This window comes from Megascapheus bottae, chromosome 18 (genome assembly GCF_031878675.1).
Source record: "Megascapheus bottae isolate mThoBot1 chromosome 18, mThoBot2.hap1, whole genome shotgun sequence".
NCBI lineage: Eukaryota > Metazoa > Chordata > Mammalia > Rodentia > Geomyidae > Megascapheus > Megascapheus bottae.
This window is the reverse complement of record NC_143526.1, coordinates 41,164,808-41,182,436: the sequence shown is the minus strand read 5'-3', so window position 1 is coordinate 41,182,436 and position 17,629 is coordinate 41,164,808. Positions and strand designations below refer to the sequence as shown.

The 17,629-nt window shown below is 49.4% G+C and overlaps 1 non-coding gene across 1 annotated transcript; it reads right to left on the bottom strand.

Moving 5' to 3' along the window:
- Positions 1–17,258: 17,258 nt before the first annotated feature.
- Positions 17,259–17,361, bottom strand: LOC150050610 (U6 spliceosomal RNA). Its single transcript, XR_016538773.1, has one exon. It is a non-coding gene; the product is annotated as a U6 spliceosomal RNA (small nuclear RNA).
- Positions 17,362–17,629: the final 268 nt, after the last annotated feature.

The window sequence follows — 17,629 nt, the reverse complement described above, 5'->3', positions numbered from 1 at the left end:
TTCTTTCTCCTTCTCCTTCTTTTTCTTTCTTTATTGCCAGTCTTGGAGTTTGAACTCAAGCCCTGAGCACTGTCCTTGGACTTTCTCAAGGCTAGAGCTCTACCACTGGAGCCACAGAACCACTTTCAGCTTTTTTTTTTCTGTGTATGTGGTACTGAGGAATCAAATGTGGGTCTTCCTGCATGCTAGGCAAGCACTCTAGCATTAGGCCAAACTCCCTGTCCTTTTGTTTTGTTTTGTTTTTGTTGGTCCTAAGGCTTGAACTTGGGGCCTGAATGCTATTCGTGAGCTTTTGTACTTATGGCCAGCACTCTACCATTTGAGTTACAGTATCACTTCCTTTGAAACTTATCTCCACTGAACTACCAGAAAACTAGAAGTGGAGCTTTGGCTCAAAGTGGTAGAGGGCTAGCTTTGAGTAAAAAGAGCTCAGGGAGGGCTGGGAGTTTGGCCTAGTGGTTAAAGTGCTTGCCTAGCATGCATGAAGACCCGGGTTCGATTCCTCAGTACCACATATAGAAAAAAAAGCTGGAAGTGGTGCTGAGGCTCAAGTGGTAGAGCTCTAGCCTTGAGAAAGTCCAAGGACAGTGCTCAGGCCCTGAGCTCAAGCCCAGGACTGGCAAAAAAAAAAAAAAAAAAAAAAAGAGCTCAGGGACAAAGCCTAGAACCGGAGTTCAAGCCCCATGACTGACCAAAAAAAAACCTAGTTCCCAAATGAAGCACTTATGTCACCTCCCCTGGAGATACCCAAACTCCTGGAAGAACAGTTAATGGATGACCAAGTGTTCGCCCCTGCTGAGCTAGCTTGTATTATTTGCAGCTAACTATTGTAACATTCCTTCTTCTCCTCTTGGAAACCAGTAGATCCAGAGCTTGCTTTATTCCTGGGAAGAGTTAAACTGACCCTACCTTCTCTTTGAACTCTCTGAGAACGGAATAGAGTGATGAGTCACTTTACCAAAGTTGTTACGTCAAACAAAATGATAAAACTACAGCTGGGTGCTGGTGGCTCTGGCTTGGAACCAGCTACGCAGGAGGCTGAGATCTGAGGATCGTGGTTCAAAGCCAACTTGGGCAGACAAGTGTGAGAGAATCTCATCTCCAGTGAACCAACAAAAAGCCAGAGTGGAGATGCAGTACAGTCTTTAAAAAAAAAAAAAAAAGCTATAGTGTGAGACCCTGAGTTCAAGCCCCAGGTCCTAAAAACGCATACAACACCACACACACACACACACACACACAATCAATTTCCCATGTTCAGGTTTACTGAGGTAAACCATCTGTGCTGTAGCCATAGTGTTCGTCTGACTTTAAATGTCTTTGGGAAGCATGTCTGTGAGATTTCTAGAATCTGAGACATGACTCTTGCTCTGTGGGCCTTCCTTGGACAGGAGGGGGGACAATCCTGTCCCCCCTTTGGGCCCCCCTTCTTCTAGCTATTGCTTTCCCAGTGTCTGTTCCCACACCCCAGACCTCAGTTGTGGTTTACATTCATTGAACATTTTAATTTATTAATAATAATGTTTTGCCAATCCCAGGGCTTGGACTCTGGGCCTGGACATGTCTGGCTTTTTCTGTGTATGTGGTACTAAGGAATTGAACCCAGAGCTTCATGCATGCTAAGTAAGCATTCTGCCACTAAGTCACCTTCCAGCCCTCACTGAACACTTTCATGAGAGACATCCCTTAACTTCCAGGAAAATCATGGGGTGGGGAGGGGGAGAGGAGGACGGACCCTGGTTTCTCTTCTCCCACTCCAGGCCGTTCATTCCAGATCTGACCGCAGCCCTTGTCCACTTTTATGCCAGCGGTATAAATATTTGTTTTTATTTATTTATTTTTTTGCAGCTCATAAACACCTTGGCCACTTCACCAAGTGTCGTGAAAGATGTTTATGACTCATATATGAAAACGTTGTGCGAATTAGCGCCCCGGCAAGACACTGTTATTCTTGGATAGAAATGATCTGCTGAACACAGCCGGCTTGGGGTTTCAGATGCACAGGTCCTGCCATGCTTATGTTAGAACTCTGCAGAGGGGCCAGGAGTTTGGCCTAGTGGTAGAATGCTTGCCTAGCAATCACAAAGACCTGAGTTCAATTCCCTGGTACCACATACACAGGAAAAGCCAGAAGTGGTGTTACAGCTCAAGTGGTAGAACTCTAGATTTACGAAAGTCCAAGGACAGTGCCCAGGCCCTGAGCTCAAGCCCAGGACTGGCAAAAACAAAACCAAAAACGCCTCTTGAGAGCCTGTGCCGGTGAAGGGCCTTCTGCTGCTCTGCGCAGGGTGGCCTCGGGTTTCCGTGGCTGTCAGTTGTTGTGGGAGTGATTTTATCCTATTAGTGGTGCTGCAGAATGAGTGAGTGAGTGAGGCAAAATACGAGAAAGGACAGCAGGCTCATCAAACTTGATTCTGTCCCTCTCATCATCCCAGCGAGACCCCAGGTCTCTTTCCTCTGCCCTCCGAATGGCTTTGGACTGACAGTACTCTTCTCCCTGGGATACCACCATCAAAGCTCTCACCTCTGCACAGTCACTCTGTTTTCTCACAGGAGAGAAGCACCTTTCATAAACATGATAATGATCTCAAAGTTTACACCAGGAAAGCAGCAGAATTTAGCCATGGAGAGAAAGACCTACCTAAAGGAAAAGCCCCGTGAGAGAAAGAGTGATAGATATCTAATATATGATGATAGATCTGGCTATCTATATGATAGCTAGTTCTGGTTATATATACATATGGAAACAGATGTACTTAGAAACAGGTGTTAGTAACAAGACTTGGGTTTTATGCAGCTGAAGAATGTGGACAAATTTCACAGAATTAGAGAATATTAAAAAATTAGCCAAGGTTCAAAACCAGGATTACAGGTTTTAACATTGTAATTTAATATTCAGAGAGCGAGAGCGAGAGAGAGAGAGAGAGAGAGAGAGAGAGAGAGAGAGAGAGAGAGAGAGAGAGAGAGAGAGTTTGTGTGTTTGTTGGTTGAACTCAAGACCTAAACACTGTCTCTGAAGTTTTCTGCTTAAGGCTAGTGCTCTACCACTTGAGCCACAGCTCCACTTCTGGTTTGTGTGTGTGTGTGTGTGTGTGCTGTATTGGGGTTTTGTTTGGTTTTGTTTTTTGAGTGGTTAATTGGAGAGAAGAGCCTCAAGGAAACTTTTCTGCTCAGGCTGGCTTTGAACTGCATCCTGAGATCTCAGCCTCCTGAGTAGCTAGGATTACAGGTGTGTGCCACCGGCGCCTGGCAGTTGTGGCTTTTGAGATAGGGTGTCGCCATAACTCCCAGGGTGGACTTGAACTTGTGATCTTTTTTATTGGAAACGGCTGTGGTCATAGCATAATCAAATTCAAAGAGCGCCGAGCATGGAAACGGGGCCTGGCTCTTGGCTCCGGGCCCTCAGCGCACAGCAGCAGGGAAGACCACATTGAACGGGGCTGGCCTGCAGGCCCTCTGGGAGCACATGCACTCGGACCTTCCCCCTCCCCCACCAGCCTGAGCAGGATGAAGTGGGGGCTGCAGGCTGCCACCCCAGTCCTAAGCAGGAAGAGCCCTGCTAGCACACTACAGGCTCCTGGTCGCATAGCTAGCCTCGAGCAAAAGAGCTCATGGTCAGCACCCAGGCCCTGAGTTCAAGCCCCAGGACTGACAAAGAAAAAGAAGAACAGAGATAGATAGATAGATAGATAGATAGATAGATAGATAGATAGATAGATAATGACATAGGTAGATAGATGATAGGTGGGTGGATGGACAGGTGGCTTGGTAGATGAGTGGATGATGGGTGGATGGATGGATGATGGCTGGGTGGATGGGTAGGTAGATGGGTGGATGATGGATGGGTGGATGAGTGTATGGATAATGGATGTATGGGTGGATGGATGGATGGTAGATGGGTGGATGAGTGGATGGGTGGATGGGTAGATGGGTGAATGGATGATGGATGGGTAGATGAATGATAGATAGGTAGATGGATGTATGGATAGATGATAGATGATGGATGATGGATAGGTGGATGGATGATGGATGGCTGGATGATGGATGAGTAGATGGATAGGTGGATGGATGATAGATGGATAGATATGTAGATGGATGATGGATAGGTGGATGGATGATGGATGGCTGGATGATGGATGAGTAGATGGATAGGTGGATGGATGATAGATGGATAGATATGTAGATGGATGATGGATAGGTGGATGGATGATGGATGGGTGGGAGAGCAACTCAGAACACACATTGTTATCAATGACTTTATGTGATTTAACATTTTTACACTAGGGGCTGGGAGTGTGGCCTAGTGGTAGAGTGCTTGCCTAGGATGCACAACAACCTGGGTTTGATTTCTTGTTACCACGTATATTAAAAAAAAAAAAAACAAGTGGTGCTGTGGCTCAAGTGGTAGAGCTCTAGCCTTGAAGAATGCCCAAGGACGGTGCTTAGGCCCTGAGTTCAAGCCCCAAGACTGGCAAAAAAACAACAACAAAAAAAACATTTTTTTTTTTTAACTCCATACTTCATGAAGAAAACAAGTCCTACAGCTGTGGAAAACCAACTTAAACAAAAAGCCAACTGGAGCCCACCACATCAAATACGGCTATTTCGAGGCAGTGACATTGTGGGCATTGTTTTTCTACTTCCTGCTTTCTACCTGTATTTCCTTTAATATGTGACCTGTGTATCTTTCAGTCACCAAAAACAGGAATGGAATTCTCAGGCCCCTGGAGTGTGTGGTGGTTTATGTGTGAATCCAGAGCACACAGGGCGAGGTGCAGTGGCTCACGCCTGTAACTCTAGCTATCCAGGAGGCTGAGAGCTGAGGATGGTGACTTAAAACAGTCCAGCCTGCAAAGTCCATGAGGCTCTTATCGCCAACAAACCCCCAGAAAACTAAAAGTGACACTGAGGCACAGAGTGGTAGAACATTAGCCTTGAGCCAAAAGAGCTCAGGGACAGCGCCCAGGCCCTGAGTTCAAGACACATAACCACTACCAACCAACCAACACCAAAAAGAACTCACAGAAAGGAAATGACCAGTAATCTAGGCTGGGAGTTTGGCCTAGTGTAGAGTGCTTGCCTAGCATGCACGAAGACCCGGGTTCAATTCCTCAGTGCCACATACATAGAAAAAAGACAGAAAGCTGGGCACAGTGGCTCACGCCTGTCATCGTAGCTACTCAGGAGGCTGAGATCTGAGAATCAAGGTTCAAAGCCAGCCTGGGCACAGAAGGACCTGAGACTCTTCTCTCCATCACAGCCCTGCTCAGATGTCAGTGACTTATAAAACGTTCACAGTGCCTAGGCACTTTATAAATAGCCAATAAATATCGCTGTGTGTGAGTTGCTGTTGTGTGTGTGCACTTATGCACACGTAAGTGTGTAGGGGTTGAACGTGAGCATGCTTCCAGCTCTGGCTCTTTGGTGGTTAGTTGAAGAGTCTCAGAACTCCGCCTCCTGAGTAGCCAGTGCTTCTTATAATCCACCTCTAAAATACTACCAGAAGCTATCACCTCTTTATTACTCAGATTTCTGGTAGTATTTTGGAGGAGGGGGGGTTTGAACGCAGGGCTTCTCAGTCTCATTTGGCTATTTTTTTTTTCTGCTCCATATTGGTGCTCTTCCACTTGAGCCATGGCTTTACTTCTAGCTTTTTGGTGGTTCACTGGAGATAAGAGTCTCATGGATATTTTTGGCTTCAAATTGTGATCCTCTGCTTTCAGTCTCCTGATTGGCTAGGATGACAGGTGTGAGCCATGGGAACGCAGCCCCACTTTTTTTTGGGGGGGGAGGGGGGAGATGTTTTGCTGTTTGAAGAGAAAAAGTTTGCATTGTGACATCCCAGTGCTTTGCAGATATGTGTGGATCCACGTCTGAGTGACAGCTGCCAGGACCAGATTCTACAAGCAGAACCTTCAATGCATAGAAGTGTGTGTGTGTGTGTGTGTGTGTCACGCGTGATACGCAGATCCATCTCTGAAAATACCTTCCACACAAATGCAGTTCACTCAGACACTGCACAGGGGCTGTGTCTTCAGAGCCTTCAAGACTGTAGAGGAACAGGGGAAAGACAGGTGTGTGAGGTGGCGGGGTGGGGGGGGGCTCCCCTGGAAAGTTAACTATTCACATGACAGATAATGCTGAGAAATTTGATCACTGGAACCAACAGAAATGGTTGAACTGGTTAATCCGCTTCTCCTCTTATCTCAGGCCTTCCCTCTCCCATTTTGGAAAATAAACAGGATTTCTGAGAAGTTGGGTGGGTCGGAGGTGTAATATCTGCCTCAAGACAGGGGGGAGGGCGCGGACAATAGCCAGCGTCCTATCTGGGCGGAGGAAGGAGACCACTGACCCGGCCCCCGCCCTGTGGTCCGGAGTGGACTCTGGACACCATCGGCAGCCAGCTCACGCCAGGGGGTTTCAGGGTGCAGGGCCCGAAGTGCAAGAGCTCCTCCTGCTCACATTCGTACCATCCGTCCTTCCAAGATCCCAAGCCCTGTGCTGGCCCCTGTGGACTGGTCAGGCCACACGGGAGATCCTGGGGATTCCGGGATCTCTTTTTTCTATGGGAAGCCCTCCACCTGCAGAAAAAGTAGGATGGCGCCAGTCCTGTCCATGGGGTTGGTAGGATGGACGCGTGCTGCAAGCACGGTGGCTCATGCCTATAATCTCAGCTAGTGGGGAGGCTAAGACCTGAGGATCAGGGTTCAAAGCCAGCCCAGGCAGGTAGGAGACTTTTATCTCCAATTAACCATCCTCAGACCAGAAATGGAGTCATGGCTGACAGTGACAAAGTGCCAGTCTTGAGCATAACAGCTCAGGGACAGCGCTCAGGCCCTGAGTTCAAGCCCCAGGACTGACCAAAAGCTAAAAAGATTCAGGTCTTAATAGAAAAAGGTGAGGGGGGGCTGGGAGTTTGGCCTAGGGGTAGAGTAGAGTGCTTCCCTAGCATGCACAGAGACCTGGGTTCAATTCTTCAGTACCACACATGTAGAAAAAAGCCACAAGTCGTACTGTGGCTCCAGTGGTAGAGCTGTAGCCTTGAGAAAATCCGAGGACAGTGCTCAGGCTCCGAGTTCAAGCCCTGAGACTGGAGAAAAAAAAAAAAAAAAAAAAACAAGAAAAAGAAAAAGGTGAGGGTTTTCCAGCCACAGCTTTCCACCAAGTATATTCTGACCTGATGGATTTGATCCAAGACCACACGTGACGTGAAGGACGATTCTTTGTATTTATGGGGTAAAGTATTAAAATGGTGTTCATCTCTTTTCTATGGTTTTCTAAGATTCTGAGCCTTTTGAGATCTGTTGTTTGCTGTTTCTTTGTTTTTGGTTTTTACTTTGTGTGTGTGTATTACAAGTCCCCGGGCTTGAACTCAGAGGCTGGGAACTGTCTCTGAGCCTTTTTTTTTGGTGGGTCAGGGAGCTTGATCTCCACCTGGGCGCTGTCCCTGAGCTCTTCAGCTCAAGGCTATTGCCCTACCCTTGAGCCAAGCCCCACTTCCCATTTTCTAGAGGTTAACTGGAAATAAGAGGCTCAGGTCCTTTTGTGCCCGGGCTGGCTTTGAACCTTGATTTCTCTGAGCTTTTTTGCTCAAGGATGGCACTCTACCACTTGAACCAGTGCCATTTCTGGGTTTTTTTCTGTATGTGGTCCTGAGGAATGGAACCAGGGCTTCATGCATGCTAGGCAAGCTCTCTACCACTAAGCCCCATTCCCAACCCTAGTTCCTTCTTCTAGTACTTATCCATGTATGCATGCATCTACCATCTGAATATTCATCTAACCCATCTACTATCCATCCATCCATCCATCCATCCATCCATCTACCATCCATTCATCATCTGGACAGCCAGCCAGCCACCATTTAACCAACTAATGTCCACCAACCCTCCATTCATCCATGGACCATCCATCCATTCCTCTATTCATTCTATCCATCCATCTTTGTCCATCTACCATCCATCCAGGCATCATTCATGCACCTCCCTACTCCTTAGCCATTCATCCACACGGAATACACGGAACATTCTAGAAGCTCAGAAGACTTGTAAGGAGGATGTACTATGCAAAGGCTTCTAGTAAGTGGAGAAAGATGAGAAGGAACCATTGCAGGTACGGAGACACCAACAGAAGTGGTCTGTGTATTCCAATCTCCTCCCCTCAATTTCCACAACCTTGGGGTGCATAGCAGCCAGATCCAGAGGGTCCCCCAATCCCTCCTTGCACAGAACAGGCTGGCCAGATCATCAGCAGGAGAGGTGTGTGACCTTTGACGTCATAGAACCCACAGGTCCTCGGCCAGAGACAGCAGCTTAGATCCTCGAGGTCCTGACTGCTGAGGCTGGAATGGGAAGACGGACGTTTGAGGCCATCCCGGGAAGCCAGCCAGCCAGCCAGGTGAGCGGGAGGACCGGAGTTCAAACCCCAGTCCCAGAATTCCATGCCAGCATTGACTTTGTGAATACACAATGAGGAAACAAAAGCCACAGAATGAATACTGTGGAAGCAAGAAAAAAACCAACCAAACAAGGAAAACCAAAAAACCCTGAGATCCTTATCTCCAGTTAACCATCAAAAAGCCACAAGTGCAGCTCGGGCTCAAGTGGTAGAATACTGGCCTTGAGGGGAAAGCACTCAGGCCCCGAGTTCAAGCCCCAGGCCCTGGGTAACCAACAATTAAATAAATGGGGAAAAGTAATGGAGCAGTCTAGTGAGAGACCATCAGACACACAGTGCCCTGCTCTTCTCAGCATGGCTGCCACCACGCCTGCCACTGCGCCCCCGCTCTGTAGAGGGCCAGGCGGCACCACTGGTGCTGAGAACCACTTGAGCCAAGGCTCCAGGCAGCCACCACAGGGGGTGTGGGCCACAGCCCTTGTCCCGCCCCAGCCGGCTTCCGGGGACAGCACCTGACGACGTCCTGACTGCTGCTTATGACAGAGTCCCACCTAGAATCATCTCCCAGGCCGCTCCCAGATTCCTGGCCGGGAGGGAAGCCATCAGATAGTGAGAGCAGGGCTGGGGGCAATTTGTTCCCGGGGATTAGATCAACTGTGGGAGAGGGGACCGGGGACGGGCCTGGAGGTGGGTGGCCGACAGAAGTGGGGACAGTCTGGGGTGGCTCCACCCCCCCATGGCTGCGGCTCACACCCCATCAGCCCCCCTCCCGGTCTCTGTCTGGATCAGGACAGGCAGAAGCCCCAGCAAGGAGACTGTGGGGTCTCCACACCCTCAGAACGAGCCCCCCCACACACACGTGGACCCCAGGACCTGTCCTATCGCTTCCCTCAGCTGCCAACTGCAGATGCCACCTTCCCAGCAGAACCTGTCTCCACCCCCACCCATGGCATCTACTCACCCAGGAGCGCTTACTGAACGCCGACTGTGTACCAAGCTTTGTGCCAGACCAGACCTTCTCTCGAGCCCTCTTTTCCTTGCCTTCCGCCATAATGAAGAAGAGTAGGAATCTAAAATGCTTTGTTTTTTTCTTCTGAGATTATCATGTAATTAGAGTAGATGGCCCTGGAGGAACCAACTCTGGCCTTAGCCAGGCAGAAGTTGTAGAGAAGGCGGTCAGTTCTTTTTGTTGTTGTTGTTCATGGGGCTTGAACTCTGGGCTTGAGCACTGTCCTGAGCTCTTCAGCTTGACTACCGCCCTAACCCTTGAGCCTCAACCCCACTTCCTGTTTTCTAGAGGTTCCTAGGAGTCTCAGGTCCTTTGGTGCCCAGGCTGGTTTTGAACCTTGATCCTCGGATCTCAGCCTCCCCTAAGTAGTTAGGATTACAGGTGTGAGCCACTGCACACTGAGCCCGCGCCCTACCAGGCAGTCAGTTCTAATCTTCAAAAAACAAGACATAAGATTTTCATCTCTTCCTTCTCTGTCACCTGGAATTCAGATTCAGTGCCTGGAGGCATTGCAGCCATCTTGTAGTCCTGAGGACCAAGGGGTCTGCAGAATCACAGAGCAGAAATGAAGGAAGTTCCACCCTAAAGACATCCCAGAGCGGCAGCACTGCTCCTGGATTTACACTTGTAGATTTCTGGAGACACACAACTTGGAAACCTTTGCCTTTGGCGAGCCACGATTTCCTGTAACCTAGAGACAGGCACGCTACGACGAACCCCATGTGATGTGGCTGGAGGCCTCCAGGAGTCTCGGGACTATTTCCTAGGTAGATGTTTTTTTCTCCTTAAAGTCTGTTCCTAAGAGGAGGACTGTCAGGAAGTGCTGTCACTGGTACTATCGGGAAGCCAGGCTCTGGTGGTTCACACTGCTGTGTTTGCAGAGGCCGGCTACCATTTCTTAGCTGATGGAGGGTGGTGAACAGGTTGGGTGGCTCACAGCCCTTCCTCTGAGTTCCGCCCTGACGAAAGACAGGCCCCAGTGGTCCTGCGTTCCACATTCCAGCCTTGGGGGACATGGGCCTAAAAGGTGGGGCAACAAGGCAAGACAAGGCTGCAGTGGCCATTCTGGCACCTGCTCCAGACATTGGCTCCTGCCAGTCCTGTCTCCGGGCTCAGGAGGCAGAGCACCCTCCCTGCTCCCTCAAGGCGCAAAACAACTTGTTTATGGTGAACCACACTCATGTTGCCAGTGTGGCTGCCTGCTTGCTGCCCTCAGATGCCAGTTCCAGCCCCACCCAAGGACTGTGGTAAGGATCCAGGTCAGTCTGCAGTGCTGCCTGGCCGGAATCCTTCCAGGTAGAGCAAATGGGAAGATTATAGTTAAAAGAGGTGTTTGTGGAGGGGCCGGGAGTCTGGCCTAGTGGTAGAGTGCTTGCCTAGCATGCACGAAGACCTGGGTTTGATTCCTCAGTACCACATACATAGAAAAAAGCCAGAAGTGGTGCTGAGGCTCAAGTGGTAGAGTTCTTGAGAAAACCCATGGACAGTGCTCAAGCTCTGAGTTCAAGGCCAGGACTGGCAGAGAGAAAAAAATAATAGCGCCATAAGCCAGGTGCTGGTGGGTCGTCTCCAATTAAGGAGCAAAAAGGCAGACGTGGAGCTGTGGCTGCGGTGGTAGGAGGATAACCATGAACAACAACAAAAAATATCCTTCAGGACATCCTCTGAGTAAAAGCCCCCGGACTGCCACAAAAAGAAAAGAGAAGGAGCTGCCTGCCCTTTGTGAGGGAGGTGGTCTACTCGGCAAGCCCTGGCGGTGCCGTAAAGGATTGTCCAGGACGTATTTGAATGTCAGCTGTGTGCCTATAAAACCAAGCCCAGCACTGCCTGAATTCCCTGCATAACTCCAGGGGCTGTTCCACCTCAGGACACTGGCTCTTCAGTTTTGCAAGCAACTTTTGCTCTGCCCCCTGACCCCAAACTGGTCCTCCATTCTCTCTGCTGCTAACCTAAAACATTCAGCTTGTTACAGGCTCAGTCCCCTTTGAAATGGCCTTCCTCTTGTGTGGGGGACAGGCTCTGCTCAGGGAGGTTTTATTTCCACTAAGTCGTATGGCCCCGTACTTTCTTTTCTTCCTCTTCATTATTTCTTCTTTTCTTTCATTTGGTTTGTTTGTTTTTTCTTTTCTTTTTTCTCTTTTTCTTTTGATGGTTGTGGGACTTGAACTCTAGGCCTGGGTAATGTCTCTGAGCTCTTCAGCTCAAGGCTAGTGCTCCACCACTTTAACCACAGCGACACTTCCGATTTTCTGGTGGTTGATTGGAGATAAGAGTCTCGCCAACTTTCATGCCAGGGTGGCTTTGAACCACGATCCTCAGATCTCAGGCTCCTGAGTAGTTAGGGTTACAGGGCTGAGCCACCTTGCCTGGCTTCTTTTTTTCTCTTTTGTTTTTGTTTTTTTCCTTCCTTCCTTCCTTCCTTCCTTCCTTCCTTCCTTCCTTCCCTCCCTCCCTTCTCCCTCTCTCCCCCATCTTTGTGTCTTTGTGTGCATGCCAGTCCTGGTGTTTGAATTGCTATTATGATCCTGGCTGCTCTTTTCCTCCACCCCCCACCCCAGCTGTTTTTTTGCTCCATGCAAGCACACTAACCCTAAAGGCACAGCGTTGCTTCTGGCTTTCCAGGGGTTAACCAGACAAGAGTCTGTGGGAGTTCCATACTTGGGCTGTCCTGGAACTCTGACCCTCAGAGCTCAGCCGCCTCTTGAGTACCTGGGGTCACAGGCGTGAGCCACTGGGGCATGGCTTGGCTGACCAGTCTTGTTCATGCCAGCAGTTGATTGGACACTGCCTGTCCACATGCTGGGAAAGCCCACCCATTTGCATGTTAAATCTCATTCAAAAACAATCCTGCTCCGTTTGATGGCTCATGGCTCGTAATCCTAACTACTCAGGAGGCTGAGATCTGAGAATCCTGGTTCAAAGTCAACTCAAATACTAAAAAGCCCATGAGACTCTTATCTGTAATTAAGCCCTAGAAAATAGGAAGTGGTGCTGTGACTCAAGGAGTAGGGCAGTAGCTTTGAGCTGAAGAGCTCAGGGACAACGCTTAGGCCCAGAGTTCAAGTCCCAGGACTGACCAAAAAAAAACCAAAACCCAGAGGAAGCAAGATGGTGAAAAATAATAGCTAATAGCGACCCAGTCTAGCTCTCTCCCACAAAAAAAAAAAATCCTAATAGGAAGATGCTTGAACAAATGTCTGAGCAGCATATTATATTTATTTTATATACTATAAAAAACAGCCATCACTCCAGGACCAAGTTAAATTAGAATAAGAGAAGGCTGGGGCTGGGAATGTGGTTTAGTGGTAGAGAGCTTGCCAAGCACACATGAAGCCTTGAGTTCTATTCCTCAGTACCACATCCACAGAAAAAGCCAGGTGGCTCAAGTGGTAACACTAGTCTTGAGCAAGAGAAAATCAGGAACAGTAACCAGGCCCTGAATTCAAGCCCTAGGCAAAAAGAGGAGGAGGAGGAGGAGGAGGAGGAGGAGGAGGAGGAGGAGGAGGAGGAGGAAGCAGCCGTGGCTGGTTACATTAATACCCTGCATCTGGGTAGACTGCAGACTCAAGGCCGGGGTTCTGAGCCTCGAGAGGGGAAGCTGCACTGAAGCTGTGCCCCCACAGTCCTGCACAGGAGGGGGGCAGAGTCCTGCCAGGGGAAGGGGCTGGAACTTGGAGGTAGGAACACGCAGCTGTCAGAGCCCTGGAGAAATGTTCACAAATTCCAGATTCCAGGAGAATCCGGGCTCTGGGAGCTGGGCGAGAACCCTGACTACAAAGAAACCATTTTAACCCAGCCCGTCCTCACTTTCTGAGTAAAGAAAAGACATAGGCCACCGGCACCTCTCCCCAGATACCATTCACACATTTTCACTTGCTTGTTTATTAAACCATTCCTTTAAAGAATTAAGCAAAAAAACATTCTTTGGAAGGCAGCCTGGCCCGGGCGGCTCACGCCTGTAACTCAGGAGGCTGAGATCTGAGGTTCGAGGTTCAAAGCCAGCCTGGGCACAAAAGTTGCTGAGGTTCTTATCTCCAAATAACCACCAGAAAACCAGAAAGGGCACTATGGATCAAAGTGATAGGGTGGTAGCCTTGAGCTGAAGAGCTCAGGGACAGCGCCCAGGCCCAGAGTTCAAGTCCAAGACCAACCGACCGACCGACCGACTGGAAAAAAAGAAAGAAAAGGACAAAGAAGCCCAGTCCCCAGTCATCCCCGAGCTGTCGTCAATTAGGCGAGAATACCACTTGCACCCCCAAACAAAGTGTACCTGGAAAGCAAGATCACCTGCAGTGCCAACCCTCAGGGCGGGGAACGTGCTCAGGGTAAGTGGAAGGGAGCATGCTGCGGTGTGTTGAAAGGCGGGAGAAGCTGGCTGGTGTTGAGGGCAAACCCTTGGCATGGCGTATGCTCCGTACCTCCCGGCAGGCGCTGCCTCCTGGACTGGAGGCTCGGCCTCCACCCACCGGCGTCCGTTCTGTCCGGCTTCCACCCTCCCCTCCCCTAGGCAGGGCCACGTCACACCCCAGGTGTGGCCAGTCCCTGGAGCCTCTGCACCTGCTCTGAACAGGACCTGCTGTGCTGGGCGGGCAGTCGTTCCTCACTGCCCCGTCCTGGGTGTGGTTCTGAGCCCCCAGGATCCCTCAGCCCTAGGGGTGCCCGGGAGATGCCCTCTGAACACAACAGGAGGCAGAGGCTCCAAGGTGCCCGGCTCCCCTTGCTGCAGGAGCCCCGTCTTGGTGCCCACTCATCCTGGGGACCCCAGAGCCCAGTGGGGTGCCAGCCACCCAGGAAGCTAGGGCTCCCCCTCAACACAAGGCCTGCCTCCTGCAGGACTGCCTGGGTGTGAAGGCTGGCTGCTTCCTCCCCTCCCCTCCCCCTCCCCCCTCCCCTGTCCCCTCATCCTCTCCCCGCCCCTCTCCCACTCTTCTTCCCTCCTCCTCCCTCCTCCTCCCCTCTCCTCTTCTCTCTCTTGCCCCTCTCTTTCTCTGGCTTGAACTCAGGACCTGGGCACTATCGTTTTTGCCTTTTCTACTTAAGGCCAGTGCTCTACCACTTGACCCACAGCTCTACTTTTGTTTTTTGCAAGTTGCAGGTTAACTGGAGACAAGAGTCTCATGGACTTTCCTGTCTGGACTGGCTTGAAACCATGATCCTCAGACCTCAGCCTCCTGAGTAGCTGGAATACAGGTATGATCGCCAGCATCTGGCTTTCTCTCTCTCTTTTTTTTTTTTTTTTTGCCAGTCCTGGGCTTGAGCTCAGGGCCTGAGCACGTCCTTGGATTTTTCTCAAGGCTAGAACTCTACCACTTGAGCCTCAGCACCACTTCTGGTTTTTTCTAAGTATGTAGTACTGAGGAATCGAACCCGGGTCTTCGTGCATGCTAGGCAAGCACTTTAACCACTAGGCCAAACTCCCGGCCCATGGCTCTCTCTTTTATATCAGGATTTTCCCGTGCATTTCCATGTACAGGAGTAGTGTACAGCAGACACACTACACAATAACAGGTTATAGTAACAGCTTTTCAAGTGGGAACTCACCAGCACCGCTGGGTCTTGTCGCTAGGACTTCTGGTAAGTTCTAATGCTATGCTTACTAAAAACCTGGGGAAATGGGGGCCGGGAGCGTGGCCTTGTGGAAGAGTGCCGACCTAGTATGCATGAAGCCCTGAGTTCAATTCCTTGGTACCACAAACATAGGAAAAGCCAAAAGTTGTGCTGTGAAAACACCTTGATAAATGTCCCGTCCGGCGGGACGTCAACTAGGGCCAAGAACCTAAGGGAGGAATGAAAGGGACAGCAGACACGACAAACTGCGAATTTTATTTTTCACACAGGGGTTTATATGCCTCTTGAGGAGAGGCAGGAGGGGTTGGGGCACCGCCTGGGCAGAATGTTTGCATATCAACACAAGCAGGCATGCGTTGCTTAGTGACCTAATTACAAAATGTTGCCCTTAGGGCAAGGAACTATGCAGGCTAAGAATTCAGGGAGGGGGAGAATGTTCCCAACAGATAAACTTGAGGAAAGTACCCAGGACAGGCGACACACACACACACACACAGCAACACATGGGGAAATAAAGCCCCTGAGATGTTCAAAGTCATTGATGACATCACACAGCGTGAGCTCAGCCAAATAGTATGATTTGAATTCATGACTCAAAGCCCATGCTCACAGCCAGGAGCCAAATCCCCACTCCAGTGGGTGGTGGTGGTATTTTTCCCAGTTCTGGGGCTTGAACTCAGCCTGGACGCTGTTCCTTAGCTTTTTTTTTTTTTCCCGCCAGTCCTGGGCTTGAGCTCAGGGCCTGAGCACTGTCCTTGGACTTTCTCAAGGCTAGAGCTCTACCACTTGAGCCTCAGCACCACTTCCGACTTTTTTCTATGTATGTGGTACCGAGGAATCGAACCCGGGTCTTCCTGCATGCTAGGCAAGCACTTTAACCACTAGGCCAAACTCCCGGCCCTGTTCCTTAGCTTTTTTGCTCAAGGTTAGCACTCTACCACTTGAGTCACAGCCCCACTTCTGGTTTTCTGGTGGTTAATTGGAGATAAGAGTCTCATGGACTTTTCCTGCCTGGGCTGGCTTTGAACCACAACCTTCACATCTCAGCCTCCTAAGCAGCTAGGATGGCAGGTGTGAGCCACCAGCCCCTGCCCTTTTGTTTTGTTTTTACGTTGGTCACTAATTGATATAAAGTGATATCTTCCGTGTGGATTGGCTTTGCCTTTCCTGATCATTTGCAATGTTTGTGTCTCTTCGCAGGCTTATTGGTTTTGTATTAATTTCTGTGTTTTGGATAAATATGTCTTCAATTTCTTTGCTTATTTTTTTAACGACTTTATTTCAATATGCAGTGAAGCCCACTGTGCTGGTGCTCCACCACTTGAGCCATCCTTCCAGCCCAGTATTTTACTAGCTCACTAGAGATGAAGTCTTGAAGACTGCTCTTGAACCTCTGTCCTCCAGATCCAGCTTCCTCAAGTAGGTAGGGACTCTCAGTGCCTGGCTTATGAAAAAGTTTTCATTGGGGCAATAAAATGATCAGATTAATGGTTTAGAAAAAGAACATGTACGTTCATCAGTAACTGTTTACCAAGAGATAAAGATGCAATGGTATTCTGGATTTTTTTTGGGGGGAAGCTCCATGTGTGGCCAGGATTGCGACACGTGTAAGTGCACCACACTGTATTTTAAGCACTTCCTGTATTTTTCAATTCATTTAATCCTCCAGCAGTTCCTCCCACCCGTTCTAATTTGTGGATGTGGGGACTAGGACATGGAGAAGTGAGATGCCTGGCTCTGGGTACAAAGCTCTGAAAAGAAGGCCCTCCAGGGGCTCCAGGGCAGGCAGGAAGCCTGGGGCTCAGTGGGGTTCTTCTCCTCTGAAATCTCTCATTCATGACCCAAATCTGGGTCTATGACGAGTTGACTTTCAGGATTTGTTTTCCTGCTCACAAACCTGTGATGTCTGGACTGAATGCTTGTTCCTGGCTTTGAGAGGCAAGCTGGCCGCTCCGGGTCAAAGTCTGCTTACCCAGCTTGGAAGGCTGGTGGTGGTCTGGGGTAGGACTTTGCAGTCAGATGTCCCTGGGTTTGAATCTCTACTCTGCCATTTACAAACAAGTCAGGTCTCGGAGCCCAGGGAGGAGTGGGCAAAAATCACTCCCACTCTTTTCTTTCTTTCTTTTTAATTTTATTGTCAGGCTGATGTATCATGGGGTCAGAGTTACATACTTAAGGGAGTGAGTACATTTCCTCTTGAATGGTATTACCTCTGCCATGTCTTGCTCCCACTTTCCCTCCTCCCCCCACCCCCTTCAAGTTGTAAAGTTCATTTCCATCATATAAAAATATGGAATGCTTCACAAATTTGCATGTCAGCCTTGCACAGGGCCCATCCTAATCTTCTATCGTTCCGATTTCTGTATATGTGCTGTTAAAGCGAGCACTCATTAGGTTATTTCTCTAGCACTTAGCCCTTAGTGGATAACCAATTAAAAATCAATTGCAATAAGAATAAATAATAAAATAATCAGGCTGGGCTCAGGCTGGGCTCTGGTGGCTCACACCTGTAACCCTAGCTATTCAGAAGGTGAGATCTGAGGATTGTGGTTCGAAGCCAGCCTAGGCAGAAAAGAACATTAGTTTGCACCTTTTTTCCCCTCCCCCTTTCTCTTTTTTGCTATTTCTTGAGCTTGAACTCCAGTTGATGTCATT